Source organism: Erythrolamprus reginae, chromosome Z (genome assembly GCF_031021105.1).
Source record: "Erythrolamprus reginae isolate rEryReg1 chromosome Z, rEryReg1.hap1, whole genome shotgun sequence".
NCBI lineage: Eukaryota > Metazoa > Chordata > Lepidosauria > Squamata > Dipsadidae > Erythrolamprus > Erythrolamprus reginae.
Genome location: NC_091963.1, coordinates 67714704 through 67731473, shown reverse-complemented (window position 1 = coordinate 67731473; position 16770 = coordinate 67714704). Strand labels below are relative to the sequence as shown.

The following is a 16770-nucleotide window of genomic DNA, read 5'->3' as shown; positions in this document are numbered from 1 at the left end:
CTAGGCCCAGGAGCGTCTGCAGCTCAAAGACAATCTGGACAAATCCAAAGTTCATGCCAATGAGTACAGATGGGCCAGGCATTACTATTTAAAAACAAACCAAGGCACACTGGTTTTGAGGCCTAGCCAGGGAGTAATAATCTGAGGGTCTCTGTCTACTCCGGGCCACACAGTGGACTTTATGGCACCAAGTGGCTTGCACATGGGCGAGCTCCACTGCCGAAATTACTGGACGCTGAGGGCTTTTGCGCCAAAGAAAATGCTCCAATAGTTTGAATGGAGGCAAGACTAAAGTCCAGGAGATGAACAAGAGAACTTATTATGTATCCCACACCGCCGGTGGAAAAAAGGGGCCACAATAATAACCTCCCAGCCGAGTAGATTTACTTGTAAAGGCAATCCAGCAGCAGCACGAGCAAGGCGATTGCAAAACTCGTGGCTTTAGCTGCACCACGGCTTCTCCCTTTTGACGCAGAGCCCAGTAGAGCTGGGGCGAAGTCAAGCTTCATATAAGAAAAGCAATGGTAAGAGATTTTACTTATCTGTTGAATTTGCAGAGAGAGAGAGAACGAAGAGGGAAGGTGTTTTTGAGAGGAGCTGAGCCACCATGCGTCCTGCCGGTAGGAGGGCCAAGCGAATTCTGGGGAAGGGGCAGATCCAGCAATCTTTTTAAAGACAAGGCTCAGTCCTATGCGGATTGGACAGTGAGCAACCCATGTGACTGCTGGACACAGTCCTTCAGTACAGAGAACTGTCAGATTCTGCAGATTCTTTAAGCACAGGATTTCTTAATCTCAGCCATTTTAAAATTCTAGAAATTCCAGTCCATGCATTTTAAAAGTAGTTGAGCTTGAGAAACACTGCTCTGCCAGAAAAAGTTTTATTGACCAGATAAAGCTTTCCCAGTCTGGATGCCCTCCATACACGTCCCATTCTTCCAAAATACCTCAACTAGAATGGCCATTAAGTCTCCTTTAAATTTATACCAATTTCTTTTCCCATGTTTGAATGTAAAAGAAAACATGCTGACGCACAACTACTTGGAGAGCAGACTTTCAATTCTAAAAGTTCTAAAAGCCCATTTTTCTTCACTGCACTGCAAGTTCAAACTCTGCCTGTAATAGGGAGATGGAGAGAAGAGGGAGAATATATCAGCAAAATTACATGGGGAAAGTATACACTAAAGTCACTATTTTATTCAGCTTTAGAATGTTATAAATGCTTTTACTATAGGAAAAGCAAAAAGAGTAGGAATGGGAATACAAATGCAATATTGAAACATATATGAGTAAGTTCTACCTCCTTTTGTTATTTGAAAGAAGAGAAATTGAACCGACTCTTCTTGTTATATTTCCTTCTCAAAAACAAGCATGTTATGATTTTCCAATTTACTAAATTTGAATGTAAGCAGAATAAATATTGCATTAACAACATGTTTGGATCATACCTGATAATAACATTATTAACTCTAGTTCCCATCTATAAATCTATCTAGCGCATACTGCCTATTGTAGTATATTGTTATCCTATTCAGGACAAACATTTCAGTTATGGATAATGCTAATAATTGCGGAGATAAATATAATACAGTCCTTAACTTACAACCATTCATTTAGTGCCTTTGCAAGTTACAGCAGCGCTAAAAAAATGACTTATGGCGTTTTTCATACTTAAGATAATTTAGCAGTCCCATATCACCTGATTAAAATTAAAATGCTTGGTAACTGACATTTATTTATGATGGTTGAATCCTGTGATAAGTTTTTGTAACCTCCTGATCAACAAAGTCAATGGGAAAGCCAGATTCTCTTAATAACAGTGTTACTAACTTAACAACTGCAGTGATTCAACTAACAACTGTGGCAGGAAAGGTCATGAACTGATGCAAAACTCACTTAACTTAGCAACAAAAAATTGCCTGTGAGTTGAGGACTATCTGTATGGTCTATTTACCGTATTTTTCGGTGTATAAGACGCACCGGTGTATAGGACACACCTAGATTTTAGAGGAGAAAAAAGTATTCTGAACCAAATGGTGTAGTATTAAATAATAATAGTAAAATAAAATAGAATAGAATAGAATTCTTTATTGGCCAAGTGTGATTGGACACACAAGGAATTTGTCTTGGTCCAGATGCTCTCATGTACATAAAAGAAAAAATACATTTGTCAAGAACCATGTGGTACAACACTTAATGATTGCCATAGGGGTCAAATGAGCAATGAAGAAACAATCAATATTAATAAAAATCTTAGAATAGAAGCAACAGGTCACAATCATACAGTCCTAAGTGGGAGGAAATGGATGATAGGAATGATGAGAAAAAAACTAGTAGTTATAGTAGTGCAGACTTAGTAAAAAGTTTGACAGTGTTGAAGGAATTATTTGTGTAGTAGAGTGATGGCGTTCAGGGAAAAAACTATTCTTGTGTCTAGTTGTCTTGGTGTGCAGTGTAATAGTAACCTCTCCAGCCATGAGGGGGTGGGTTTGTGGCTCCTAATGTTTTCTGTGGCAAATGCCTCCCTTCTTTCCTTCCTTCCTTCCCTTCCTCCTTCCCTCCTTCCTCTCTTTCCCTCCCTCTCTCTTTCCCTTTTCTTTCTTTCTCTCCACGTCTCTCTCTCTTTTCCCCCTCTCTCGCCCTTTTTGCTCTCATTTCTCTCATTTTCATTTGTTTTTCTCTCTTTCCTCTTCCTCTCCCTTTTTCTTTCTCTCCCCTTCTCTCTCTCATTTATTTCCCTCTTCCCCCCTCTCATTCTCTCTATCTATCTCAGCGTTTCCCAACCGGTGTGCCGCGGCACAGTAGTGTGCCACGAGACACGGTCAGGTGTGCCGCAAGAAGCTCCAGGTGGGCGGGGCACTGCCAGTGCCGGACCGCCAGTGCCTCCGACCTGGAGCTCCCACTCTGCCCGATGCAGCTGTTTCCGGCTGGGCCCCAAAGAAGGAAGGCGGGAAAAAGGAGGCAGGGGCGGGGAGGTCCGGCAGTAGGAGTAAAGGGAGCCGCGGCCGCCCCTGCCTCCCCACGGTGCCTCTGGCCAAACGCGCCCCTGGCTTCTCTGCCCTGCCCCATTGCCCGCCCGATCCGCCCACTCTCCTCCTCCTCCGCCGCCGCCTCCTGTCTTGGGGCGTGATCCGCCCCCTCTCCTTCGCTGCCGGAGAGAGAATGGAAGGTGCCGTTGTCTTCGTCTCCGCCCGCCGGCTCCCCTCGCCCTCCCAGACGTCCCCAGCGCCCAGCCACGCGCCGCCTCCCGTTAGCCCAGCCGACCTTTCCCTGCTGCCGTTTTCTCTTCATGGCGCAAAGCCACACAGTCCCGGACTCCCGGATCGCTCGCTTCTCCGGTCAGCAAAGCCATCTGCCCAGGAAAGCGCCGCGCCGCGCTTGCTGGCTGGAAAAGCGAGCGATCCGGGAGTCCGGGACTGTGTGGCTTTGCGCCATGAAGAGAAAACGGCAGCAGGGAAAGGTCAGCTGGGCTAACGGGAGGCGGCGCGTGGCCGGGCGCTGGGAACGTCTGGGAGGGCGAGGAGGCTGATGGCTGCTGTTGCCTCTTAGCTGCAGAGCCGGCGGGCGGAGGCGAAGACAACGGCGCCCTCCATTCTCTCTCCAGCTCTCTCTCTCTCTTTCTTTTTCTCTCTGTTGCCGGCATGGTGAACGAGAGAGAAAGAGAGAGAGAGAAAAAGGAGGGGAGAGAGAATGAGAGAGAAAGAAAGCAAGAGAAAGAGAGGGAAAGAAAGCAAGAGAGAGAAAGAGAGGGGGGAAGGAGGGAGAGGGAAAGACATGGAGGGAGGGAAGGAGGGAGAGAGAAAGAGCAAAAAAGAGGAAGAAAGAAAGGGATGGAGAGAGGGAGAAATAGAGTGAAATGGAGGAAGAGATTTTTTTTTGTCCAAACTTTTCTTTAGCCCCGCCCCCCGCCCCGCCCCCTTCAGTGTTCCCCAGAATTTTGAAAATATTAATAATGTGCCGCGGCTCAAAAAAGGTTGGGAAACACTGATCTATCTTTCTCTCATTTCTCTCTCTCTCTCCCTTTCATTTGTTTTTCTCTTCCCTCTCCCTCTCTTTTTCTTTCTCTTCCCTTCTCTCTCTCATTTGTTTGTTCTTCCTCTTCCCGTTCTTTCCCTCCATCAGTTTCTCATTTTTCTCTATCTCCTTTCCTCTCACATTCCCTCCCCCTCTCACTTCCTCCCTCCCTCTTTTTCCCTCCGGCTCTGTCTCCCTGGGGATGAGCCACAGCCTATCCCACTTCTTCTTAGGGATGAGTGGGGTGTGAGGCATCCAGCCGGTGGAGGAGCCCACGGGGCAACTTCGATCATCTGGCGGGACGGGGCTCGGCTCCATCAGCCCCCACCCCCTCTGCTCAGAGCGCCTTCGCCAACTGCTGCGCCCTCCCAAAGGCGCCCCCAAAGGCAGGAAATTAGGGTAGGGGCTAATTGTTTTATTTTTTTGTTTTATTGTTTAATAAAATACCAGTGTATCAGAATACTTTTCACAACCATGTATACCCTTGCACTCCTAATCTCTAACTCAGGTGTACTCAAACTTGACAGGTTTAAGACTTGTAGACTTCAACTCCCAGAATTCCTCCACTAGTCATGCTAGCTCCGAAATGGGAGTTGAAGTCCACAAGCCTTAAACTTGCCAGGCTTGAAGACCCTTGCATTCCTAACCTCTAACTGAGGTATCTTCAAACTTGACAACTTTAAGACTTGTGGACTTCAACTCCCAGAATTTCTCCACCAGTCATGCCAGACTTGGCTCTCCTCCTGATTCTCTCCCCATCCCTATAGCCACCCACCCCAGGATTCAGATTCACACGCCCTTCTGCTCTAGCTGGACTTAGAGCTAGCATCGCTCTGTAACTGCATGACAGCTCCAGGCTCTGAAGACATAGCAGCCGCGAGTGGGAAGCCAAGCCCAGCTGAGAAAGATCTGAGGAAGGCACCTGGGATCATCTGGGATGGGAGTTCGGCCTGGGGTAATTCTGCCTTTCTTTCTTTCTGTCTTTCTGTCTTTACACTGCAATTGATGGGAGATAAATATTTATTTCTCTAGAAAAACTGGTTATTTGCCCTCCCCCTATTCTTTCTCTCTCTCTTTAAAAGAAAAGAACCTGATGGAAAGCTAGCTGCCCCCCATCCGAACTCACACCCCAGATGATCCCAGGTGCATAGCCTACCTCAGATCTTCCTTGGATTGCAAGTAGAGCGATGGAAAAAAACCTTGCAAAGACTCAGGGCTTGGAAAATATTCTTCTTTGCAGAGTAACAGTGAAAGAGCTTGCAAGTGAGTAAGAGCTGGAAACATTGGTAGCACCTGGTTAGGACTGAAAAGAAGCTACATTCAGAGTTATAAGACACACCCTAATTATCAGCCTATTTTAGGGAGGGAAAAGGTGCGTCTTACACACCGAAAAATATGGTAATTCAAATTCATAATATTTCAGCACAAGAATCAATATTGCCTAGTAAAATATATTCATGATTATAACGTATGATATCACAAAATATATTTTCACTGTATAACAACAGAGTGGCTGAAATCATATACAAGCCACATGGTGATCTGTAAATGTCATACCTTATTCAATATTAAAAACAAGCAATAATTTAACATATTATGCAAATATTTAATTATGCAATTATTTAATTTCTTGATTTAACTATTAAATTGATTTATTATTTCAACCAGAAATTATACCATATATATAACATAATGTAAAAAAAACACCAATAGATTAAATTATTACAATTCCAAACTTCTCTCAAGAGTTTCAGCAGTGATATGACTACAAAACTGTATAAAACAAACTAAAACTACATTTTTATCTTTGAGTGAAGGGTCCTTCCCACAACATCTAAAGGAAGCAGTTGTAAGGCCCCTTCTTAAGAAGGATCCAGCCTCAACTTTGTCCTGTCTCCAACCTTCCCTTTGTTGGGAAGGTTGTTAAGAAAGTGGTGACACTCCAACTCCTGGGGATCTTGGAAGAAACGGATTACTTACACCCATATTTCAATCTGACTTCAGACCTGGTTACAGCAGGGAAACCGCTTTGGTCGCGCTGATGGATGATCTCTGGTGGGCATGGGATGGGGGCACTCCTCTATCCTGGTGCTTCTTGACCTCTCAGCAGCCATGAAGTATCAACCATGGTATCCTTCTGCGACGGCTGGAGGGTTTGGGAGTGGGAGGCACCTTTTTACAGTGGTTCTCCTCCTACCTCTGTGGCTGATCGCTGCTGGTGTTAGTTGGAGGACAGAGGTCGACCCCTAGGCTCCTCCTTTATGGGGTGTCTCAGGGGTCGGTCCTCTCTCTTCTTCTATTCAGTATCTACATGAAACTGCTGGGTGAGATAATCCAACGACATGGGGTGAGTTATCAACATTACGCTGATGATACTCAGCTGTATATCTCCACCCCATGTCAGTTCAGTGAAGTAGTGGAAGTGGTGTGCCGGTGTCTTGAAGCTGTAAGGGTCTGGATGGGTGTTGACAGGTTAAAACTAAATCCAGACAAGACTGAGTGGCTGTGGGTCCTTCCTCCTAAAGATGAATCCATCTATCCATCTTTGGTCCTGGGAGGAGAAGAAATTCCCCCCTTGTATAGGGTTCCACAGCTGAGGTTAGAACAACATCTTTCAGCTGTAGCTAGTGGAGCTTTTGTGCAAGTTTGTCTTGTTTACCAGTTGTGGCCCTACCTTGACCAGGAGGCGCTCCGCACAATTACTTGTGCCCTCATCATCTCTCGTCTTGACTATTGCAATGCACTCTACACAGGGCTACCCTTGAAGAGTATTCGGAGACTTCAGCTGGTCCAAAATGTAGTGGCACGTGCAATTATGGGTGTACCTAGGAACGCCCATATTACTCCATCTTTATGCAAGCTGCATTGGTTGCCCATCAGTCTCCAAACGCAATTCAAGGTGTTGGTTATTACCTTTAAAGCCCTAAATGGCTCAGGGACAGACTATATACGGGACCGCCTCCTTCCTCATACCTCGCTGCGTCCAGTAAGGGCCCACAGAATCGGCCTTCTCCAGTCCCGTCCACCAAACAATGTTGGTTGGCAGGACTTTGGGGAAGAACCTCTCTGTGGTGGCTCTGACCTGTGGAATCAATTGCCCCCAGAGATTCGCATTATCTCCTCCTTACCGGTCTTTCGGAAAGCCATCAAAATCTGGCTTTTCCGGCAGGCCTGGAATTAAGACAGATTGTTAGTACACATGGTTTTTTTAACTATATATGTAATTTTATTGATTTTTTAAACTGATTTTTACTTGTATTGCATTTATAACCGTTGTTAGCCGCTCAATCCGGTTCAGTGTGTGTTTGTATGTGTGTGCATGTTCCCTCTTGAATCATTTCCAAAAACAGGTGAGGGTTGGGTGCAGGAGTGAAATGTGAAAAATGTTAGCGAACCAAATAGCATTCTGAGAAATCATTTCCATGCCTGTGCTTCTCTCAGCGTACGATTTATTAAGAGCCAAGTCTGAGTCCCTTAGATTTCATCCGGGTCAAAACCCCATATCACATCCCCACACCCACAAGTGCAGTCATGAGGACCAATCCTATGCAGGATTCCTGATTCCTTCCTGTGTTCGTTTACTATGCATCTGCAGAAAGGAATGTGTGGTGGCATCTCTCTCTCTCTCTCATTCCCCCGCCCCCTGTTCCTCTATCACTAGCAAATTGTGTCAGGCCAACCTTTGACTTTACTGAGCTTTGACTTCACATAATTACTTTGGGCCTGACAAAAAATTTCCCTACCAGTTCTGTGGGCGTAGCTTGGTGGGCATGGCTTGGTGGGGGATCATGTGACCAGATGGGCATAGCCAACTTGACATCATTCATGTCACTTACTGTTAGATCCAGGAGCTTCACATTCTGCCCTTCTGAAGCCAAGTTTCCTTCCACTATCTGGCTTGACTGAACCTCAGAGCCTTCTCTCGCCACACTCTCCACTGTAGTATCCCTTGTGTAGGTCTAAGGTCACATGCATTCCAGAGGGCCATGCATCCCCCCACCAATCATACAAGCCCCACATGAGCCCATTTATGCAAAGGCAGAACTCCCGCTCCTCTCAGAGTGGGGAGGGTGATGCTGTAGAAAAGGCAGCCTTCTACCACTGCCTACAGTGCCAGCTCAAAACACTATTTATTTATTTATTTATTACTTAGATTTGTATGCCGCCCCTCTCCGAAGACTCGGGGCGGCTCACAACATGTAAAAAACAAATCATAAGCAATCAGATAAATTTAAAATATTTAAATATTTAAAAAACCCCATATGCTAACAGTCACACACACAGACATACCATGCATAAATTAAACGTGCCCAGGGGGAGATGTTTCAGTTCCCCCATGCCTGACGGCAAAGGTGGGTTTTAAGGAGTTTACGGAAGGCAGGAAGAGTAGGGGCAGTCCTAATCTCCGGGGGGAGTTGGTTCCAGAGGGCCGGGGCCGCCACAGAGAAGGCTCTTCCCCTGGGGCCCGCCAACCGACATTGTTTAGTTGACGGGACCCGGAGAAGGCCCACTCTGTGGGACCTAATCGGTCGCTGGGATTCGTGCGGCAGGAGGCGGTCTCGGAGATATTCTGGTCCGATGCCATGAAGGGCTTTAAAGGTCATAACCAACACTTTGAATTGTGACCGGAAATTGATCGGCAACCAATGCAGACTGCGGAGTGATGGTGAAACATGGGCATACCTAGGTAGGCCCATGACTGCTCTCGCAGCTGCATTTTGCACGATCTGAAGTTTCCGAACACTTTTCAAAGGTAGCCCCATGTAGAGAGCATTACAGTAGTCGAACCTCGAGGTGATGAGGGCATGAGTGACTGTGAGCAATGAGTCCCGGTCCAGATAGGGCCGCAACTGGTGCACCAGGCGAACCTGGGCAAACGCCCCCCTCGCCACAGCTGAAAGATGTTGTTCTAATGTGAGCTGTGGATCGAGGAGGACGCCCAAGTTGCGGACCCTCTCCAAGGGGGTCAATAATTCCCCCCCCAGGGTGATGGACGGACAGATGGGATTGTCCTTGGGAGGCAGAACCCACAGCCACTCCGTCTTATCCGGGTTGAGCTTGAGTCTGTTGACACCCATCCAGGCCCCAACAGCCTCCAGGCACCGGCACATCACTTCCACCGCTTCGTTGACTGGGCATGGGGTGGAGATGTAAAGCTGGGTATCATCCGCATATTGATGATACCTCACCCCATGTCCTTGGATGATCTCGCCCAGCGGTTTCATGTAGATGTTGAATAGCAGGGGGGAGAGGACCGACCCCTGAGGTACCCCACAAGGGAGAAACCTAGGAGTCGACCTCTGGCCCCCCACTAACACCGACTGCTAGAGAGTATCACAATGATTTTTCATTTAAAAGGGAAAAAAGAGGGTGAAGCTGTACTTTGGCCAATAGATACACACACTGCTGCAGTCATCCTCCTACAGAAAATGGCCGTTCTCTGAGCTAAGAAGCCAAGAAGCTGTGGCTCGGCTCACCCAATTCCTATGATTACTCCAAATGATATTTGGCGCAAAGATAGCATCTCCCCCTTGCAATCCCTCTTTCCCTTAGTGCTTTGACTTCTCATCGCCTACTGGTCTGAACACTGGATCATGCCACTATAAGGCCACTTTCCCACTTCTCAGCAGTGGCTGTTGTGCTGGTAACCACAGGACCCTCTTCCTCCTCCCCCAATTTCTCCCTCAGCTTTCTTCCATCTCCCACCACAAAATGAAAACAAACAATGGCGGGATTACTTCAGGCAGGTGGATGTCTGCAGCCAGGTGGATAGGGAGGGTGGTGAGAGTGGTGGACCCTACCATGTGCCGCATGTAGAGGCAGCAAAGGTGGACATGGTGGTCCTTGAGTGCTTGTGGCTGGGAAGGAGCCGTGATCGCTCAACCAGGGCAGCCTCAGCGGTGACTGCATCAGCCACTTTGGCTGTCCCATGTTCCACTCTGGCCAGCTGCATGACTACAAGTGGGGTGAACTGGCAAAGATGAAAGGCTAGCTGCACTGACCCACTTCAGTAAGCATCACAGCCCAGGCTAAAAGAAAGCTCTGCAGTGGCATGGGCAGGCCTGCCCTGGCCCTTTGCCAGCCAGCAGCACCTTCCACTCCTCTAGCTTCGCATCTTTGCCAGCAGGAAACAGCACCACAGCTGAGCCTCCTTCCCCCGGACCACTGGACTCCACAAGCTTCCTTCCCAGAGTGGCACTTGCAGTCAAAAAGAGTAGGCAGCTGGCAGTGTGGGAAGTCAGAGGGTTACTTTGGAGACCCAAGTCTCGTGGAGCCGGCATGGGAGACACGGTATCCTGACATGCATTCCTGCCTTCCACATGGCCTTTCTCTTGTCTGTCTTCATAAGCTGGCTATGGGTAAACCAGGAAGGTCATGTCAATGAAGCAATGGAGGTGATGTGCCGGTGCCTTAAGGCTGTGACAATCTGGATGGGTGTTAAAAGGCTCAAGCTCAACCCCAACAAGACAGGTGGCTATGGGTTTTGCCTCCCAGGGACAATTCCATATGTCCTTTCATCATTTGGAAGGGTCTTTTGACCCTCTCGGAGAAAGTCCACAACTTGGGAGTCCTCCTTGATCCCCAGCTGAGGTTAGAGCAACATCTCTCAGTTGTGGCAAGGGAGATGTTTGCACAGGTTCACCACCATTTGCGGCCCTATTTGGACAGGGAGTCTCTTCTCAGTCGCTCATATCCTTATCACCTTACAGCTCAATTACTGCAATGCTCTCTAAATGGGGCTACCTTTAAAAAACGTTCGTCGATTGCAGTTAGTCCACAATGCAGCAGTGTGAGCCATTATGGGTCTACCAACATATATCCATATTTCACCATCACTCTGTGAGCTGCATAGGCTACCAATTGGTCTCCAAACACAAACTGTTAGTTATTACCTATAAAGCCCTCTATGTCTTAGGACCAAATTACCTATGAGATCATCTGCTGCCTCATGTATCCCAGTGGCCAGTCAAATCCCACAAAGTCGACCTTCTCCAGGTTCCGTCAGCCAAGCAATGTTGCTTGGCGGGGCCCACGGTAAGGGCCTTCTCTGTAGCAGCTCCGGTCCTCTGGAATCAACTCCCTCCACAGATTCGCACTGCCCCCACCCTCCTGGCCTTTCAAAAGGTTTTAAAAACACACCTTTGCCGGTAGGCCTGGGGCCATTGAACACTGACAGACTGCTTCAGCTGATAGTATGTCTGTGATATCGGATGAATCTGGATGAATGATTGTTAATGTCTGGAGTTTTTAGACTAGGGTTTTTATGTCCGGGGGTTTTATGACTTTGTATCTTGTATTTGTTTTTATCTTGTATGCTGCTCTGAATTTGCTGGAGAAGGGCAGTTTAGAAATCCAGATAGATAGATAGATAGATAGATAGATAGATAGATAGATAGATAGATAGATAGATAGATAGATAGATAGATAGATAGATAGATAGAGGCAGGAAAGCATGTCACTGCTGCACAGAAGGTAGTAGGCTGCTACCTTCCTTCCTTGCCACCCTGAAATTCTTGCCTGCCTTCCGCATCACCTTCCATTTGCCTGCCTTTGCAAGTTGGCTACAGGGAAACCAGGAAGGCCACTTGGAAGACAAGAAAGTGCATTGGTGCTTCAGAGAAGGGAATAGGCTGCCATCTCCCTTCCCTGCTGTCCCAACATGCTTTCCTATCTTCCACCTGTTCCTCCCCCTCCACTGCCAGCATCAGCACATGTGCACTGCATCTCCCATCCCCCTCTTCCAGTACGGACTCATGTCCTATCGCATGTGCAATCCTGGGATATCAGCTTGCAGGGTGAGTGAGCAGCAACCACCCAACTGGTTCAGTGGCGTGGCCAGACAGCCATCGCTAGTGGCTCAGCGAACCATCAGTGGCCATCCCTGCCGGTCCGCTCAAAACAGTCTGAACCCAGAGCATTTCACCAGTGGTTGTTTTTTTATTTTGCTGATGTTGTTCTTTCTTTTTCTTTGGGTAATTTCTACTATATGATTTAAATCAAGTCAGTTTAGGTTCACTGATAAATGAAGGTCTTTTGTCCCCCCTGTTTCCTATTAGCTGAACCACCACTAGCTGGCCTTGTCCCTTGCCCTCCCCTCCTAGTCACTCCTCCTCTCTCAGGTAAGGATGATGGTAACAGATGGAGACTCGCTCCATATTCTAGAGCGGGAGCAAAGCAGACCTGTACTTGCCCCTTCTTCCGACCCTTGTTTGTTTGTTTGTTTGTTTGTTTGTTTGTTTGTTTGTTTAATTTGACTTCTATGCCGCCAATCCCGAAGGACTCAGGGCGGTTTACAATAACAATGTAAATACAAAAACAATAAAAAGAAGTCGAAATCTAAAACTATAACACCCTGATTAAAAACCCATAATTAAACAGTCAAAACAACATATGTGCATACCATTCATACGATTTGGCCACGATAATTGTTAGTTCATGGCCCCACAGGCCTGCCAACAAAGCCAAGTCTTCGTGGCCTTACGGAAGGCCAGTAGGGTGGGAGCAATATGGACATTGGGGGGGTTGATTCCATAGAGCCAGAGCGGCAACAGAGAAGGCCCTCCCCCATGACCCCGCCAACCTGTATTGCTTAGTCGACAGAACCTGGAAGAGGCCCCAGTGTCTTGGGGAGAAGCAAATGGAGAGCACTGGCTTGGCCTAGCTGCAACTGATGCTGATGCTCTCACTGCCTCGATGGCCTGCTTGCTGCTGGAAGGTATGCTGCAAGAGACAGTCCCATAAATAGTCTGGCCCTGAGCCACGTAGGGCTTTATAGGTAATAACCAACACCTTGAATTGTGCCAGGAGACTAATAGGAAGCTAGTGCAGCTCGTGGAGCATAAGTGTTATATGGGTGTACTGAGATACACCTATGACAGCTCACGCGGCTGCATTCTGGACTATTTGCAGTCTCTGAACACTCTTCAAGGGTAGCCCCATGTAGAGTGTTTCAATAATCAAGACGGGAGGAGACGAGGGCCTGAGTAACTGTGCGTAGAGTCTACTGGTCCAGATGGAGCCACAGCTGGTAAACCAGGCCAACCTGGGCAAAGGTCCCCCTGATCACAGCTGAGAGATGGTGGTCAAGGTTCAGCTGTGGGTCCAGGAGGACACCCAAGTTGCAGACCCTATCTGAGGGAGTCAAAGTTTTTCCCCCCAGAACAATGGATGGACAGATTGAGTAGTCCTTAGGAGGAAATACCCACAGTCACTCGGTCTTGTCTGGGCTGAGTTTGAGTCTATTGGACCTCATCCAGATCCTTACAGCTTCCAGGCACCCACATATCACATTGTTGGTGCTATGCATACCATGGTTCCGGGGTGCAGTCAGGAAACGAGGGCGGCCCGGCTTGGTGGCAACACTAGGTCGGGCTGGCATTTCATCGGTTAAGGATTCTTTGGCTAACGACCCCGGAACGCACCGTCACCTCACGATTAATGTCAAGCTCCTGGTGGATCGGCGTACTCAATCGATTTCTGCTCTTGCCCTCGCGGATTCGGGGGCCACTACGAATTTCCTGGATGAGAGTTTGCACAGAGACATTTGTTAGCCTTGTGTCCTGTGAACCCTCCCTTGACTGTAGAAACCATTGATGGGGGGGTGTTGTTGTCTGGGCCCATCCGTTTTCAGATCTTGCTGGTGCGGATCAGCATCAGGACTCATGTGGAGGCGTTACAATTTTATATCACGCGGGGCCTCCATTTCCCTCTTGTCTTGGGGTTGTCATGGTTAAGAGCGCATGATCCTCAGGTTGTGTGGTCGCAGAACAGCATCACGTTTCCCAGTTTACAATGTGTAGACCATTGTGCCTCGCAAGGGCCTGTTATCCCCACAGCAGTGTTATCAGAGGGCCTCGCTGAGTTTGCGGATATCTTTAATGAAAAAGAGGCGGAACACATGCCGCCGCATCGCCCTTGTGCCATAGACATGATTGTGCCATAGACCTGTTACCCGAGGCCAAGTTGCCGGCTGATCGTTTGTACTCTATGTCGGAACCTGAATTAGTGGCCCTCAAGGACTTCATGGATAAAAATCTGGGCAAAGGGTTCATCAGGCCATCGACCTCTCCATTATCAGTGCCCGTATTGTTTGTCAAGAAAAAGACTGGAGACTTACGTTTGTGCTGCGATTACCGATGCATGAATGCCATTACGGTACGCAACCGCTATCCTTTGCTACTAATCCCAGAATTAATGGAATGTTTACGAGCTGCCACTTCTTTTTCCAAGATAGACCTCCGCAGCGCTTATAATTTGGTACGTATAAGGCCAGGGGATGAGTGAAAAACAGCGTTTGGCACCCGATATGGGCATTTTGAGTATACAGTGATGCCCTTTGGACTCACCAATGCCCCGGCTGTTTTCCAGCATTTGATGAACGATGTATTCAGGGACATGTTAGACCATTTTGTGGTCATATATCTGGATGACATTTTGGTGTACTCCTCCTCCAAGTCCAGCCATTTGGGACATTTGCACCGGGTTCTGCTCCGGTTGAGAGAGCATCGTTTATATGCTAAGCTGGAGAAGTGTCAGTCTCTGCAGACCACCATAGAATTTTTAGGTCATGTCATTTCTCCAGGGGGCAAAGCCATGGACCCGGGCAAGGTGTCAGCACTAAAAACCTGGCAAGGATGTGCAGAGGTTGTTGGGGTTTGCAAACTACTATCGCACATTCATGCCAGGGTTTGCCCTGTTGACTGCACCTCTCACCCGGTTGTTGCAAAAACATGTCTCGTTCCATTAGTGTGAGGAGGAACAGGGGGCTTTTGAAGCCCTTGTTGCAGCATCCAGATCCGTGTCGGCCGTTTGTTGCTGAGACCGATGCCTCTGATGTTGCCGTCGGAGCTGTACTTCTACAGGCCCGTCCCGAAGGTGGCACCTTGTTTCTGTGTGCCTACCACTCAAGAAAACTCATGCCCTCGGAAAGAAACTACACGATCTGGGAAAAGGAACTTTTGGCAGTCAAGTCGGCATTTGAGACATGCACACATCATCTTAAGGGCGCCCAGCATCAAGTAGAGGTTAGGACCGACCATAAAAATTTAGAGTATCTGCAAATGGCCCGAAAGCTGAACCAACGACAGATACGTTGGTCATTCTTTTTCACAAGTTTCAACTTTTGGATCCGGTATACACCCAGCTTCCAGAATCCCAGAGCAGATGCTTTGTCTAGGAAACCAGAGTTTCTGCATCCAAAAGAGCTGGCCCCGTTACAGACAATCTTGCCAGCGGAAGCGCTGGCTGTTACCCAGGACCCTGTCGACTTGCGGAGGCGTATCCGTGAGATGCAGTGGGGGGATGGGTTTGTGGCACAGCGTATGAAGGAGATGGTGCCCAATTCTCCCTGGACATTTGCTGAGGGACTGCTCGGGTGCCGGGGGGAATGTACGTCCCAGCAGGGCTGCTTCGCGGATTCTGTCCCAATGCCATGACAATCCTGCGGCGGGTCATTTTGGCTTGTTTAAAACCTTGGACTTAGTGACTCGAACATTTTGGTGGCTGCGAATCCAAGATGACGTTCACTCGTATGTTGCCACATGTGAACGGTGTCGTGCGGCCAAGTCAGCCATAAGAGCCCCGCCAGGATTACTACAGCCATTGCCAATGCCCACGAGGCCATGGGAAGCTGTGTCTGTGGACTTTGTCACACACTTACTCCCGTCGCGGTTCACCACAGTCCTGGTGGTGATGGACATGTTGACTAAAATGGTCCATTTCATCCCCTGTCACAAGGTACCCACATCCCATGACACCGGTAAATTGTTTTTGCAACATATCTTCCGGATCCATGGACTCCCAGATCGAGTTGTGTCAGACCGAGGAACTCAGTTCACGGAATGTTTGTTTATATGTTTATTTAGATTTGTATGCCGCCCCTCTCCGCAGACTCGGGGCAGCTCACAACAAAGTGAAAAAACAGTTTACAACAAATCTAAATTTCTACTAAAAACATTTAAAAGACCCCATTTTCTAAACACACATACATACACACATACCATTCATAAATTGTATATGCCCGGGGGAGATGTCTCAGTTCCACCATGCCTGACGACACAGGTGGGTCTTAAGGAGCTTACGAAAGGCAAGGAGAGTAGGGGCAATTCTAATCTCCGGGGGGAGTTGGTTCCAGAGGGCCGGGGCCGCCACAGAGAAGGCTCTTCCCCTGGGGCCCGCCAACCGACATTGTTTAGTTGATGGGACCCGGAGAAGGCCCACTCTGTGGGACCTAATCGGTCGTTGGGATTCGTGCGGCAGCAGGCGGTCTCGGAGATATTCTGGTCCAGTGCCATGAAGGGCTTTAAAGGTCATAACCAACACTTTGAATTGTGACCGGAAGTTGATCGGCAACCAATGCAGACTGCGGAGTGTTGGTGAAACATGGGCATACCTAGGTAGGCCCATGACTGCTCTCGCAGCTGCATTCTGCACGATCTGAAGTTTCCGAACACTTTTCAAAGGTAGCCCCATGTAGAGAGCATTACAGTAGTCGAACCTCGAGGTGATGAGGGCATGAGTGACTGTGAGCAGTGAGTCCCGGTCCAGATAGGGCCGCAACTGGTGCACCAGGCAAACCTGGGCAAACGCCCCCCTTGCCACAGCTGAAAGATGGTTCTCTAATGTGAGCTGTGGATCGAGGAGGATGCCCAAGTTGCGGACCCTCTCCGAGGGGGTCAATAGTTCCCCCCCCAGGGTAATGGAAGGACAGATGGGATTGTCCTTGGGAGGCAAAACCCACAGCCACTCCGTCTTATCC

At 48.2% G+C, this 16770-nt stretch overlaps 1 protein-coding gene across 8 annotated transcripts in view; it reads right to left on the bottom strand.

Moving 5' to 3' along the window:
* MATCAP2 (microtubule associated tyrosine carboxypeptidase 2) overlaps positions 1 to 16770 on the bottom strand; it is a 119583-nt gene that overhangs the window by 80641 nt on the left and 22172 nt on the right. The window contains exon 2 of one of the 8 annotated variants that reach the window (XM_070726301.1): positions 7142 to 7184. The exons of 6 other annotated variants lie outside the window; for them this stretch is intronic. The gene's annotated coding sequence lies outside the window, so the exon portion shown is untranslated. Of the gene's footprint in view, positions 1 to 1034; positions 1116 to 7141; positions 7185 to 16770 lie in introns of all 8 variants that reach the window. One more of the 8 variants, XM_070726302.1, reaches the window with a different exon arrangement.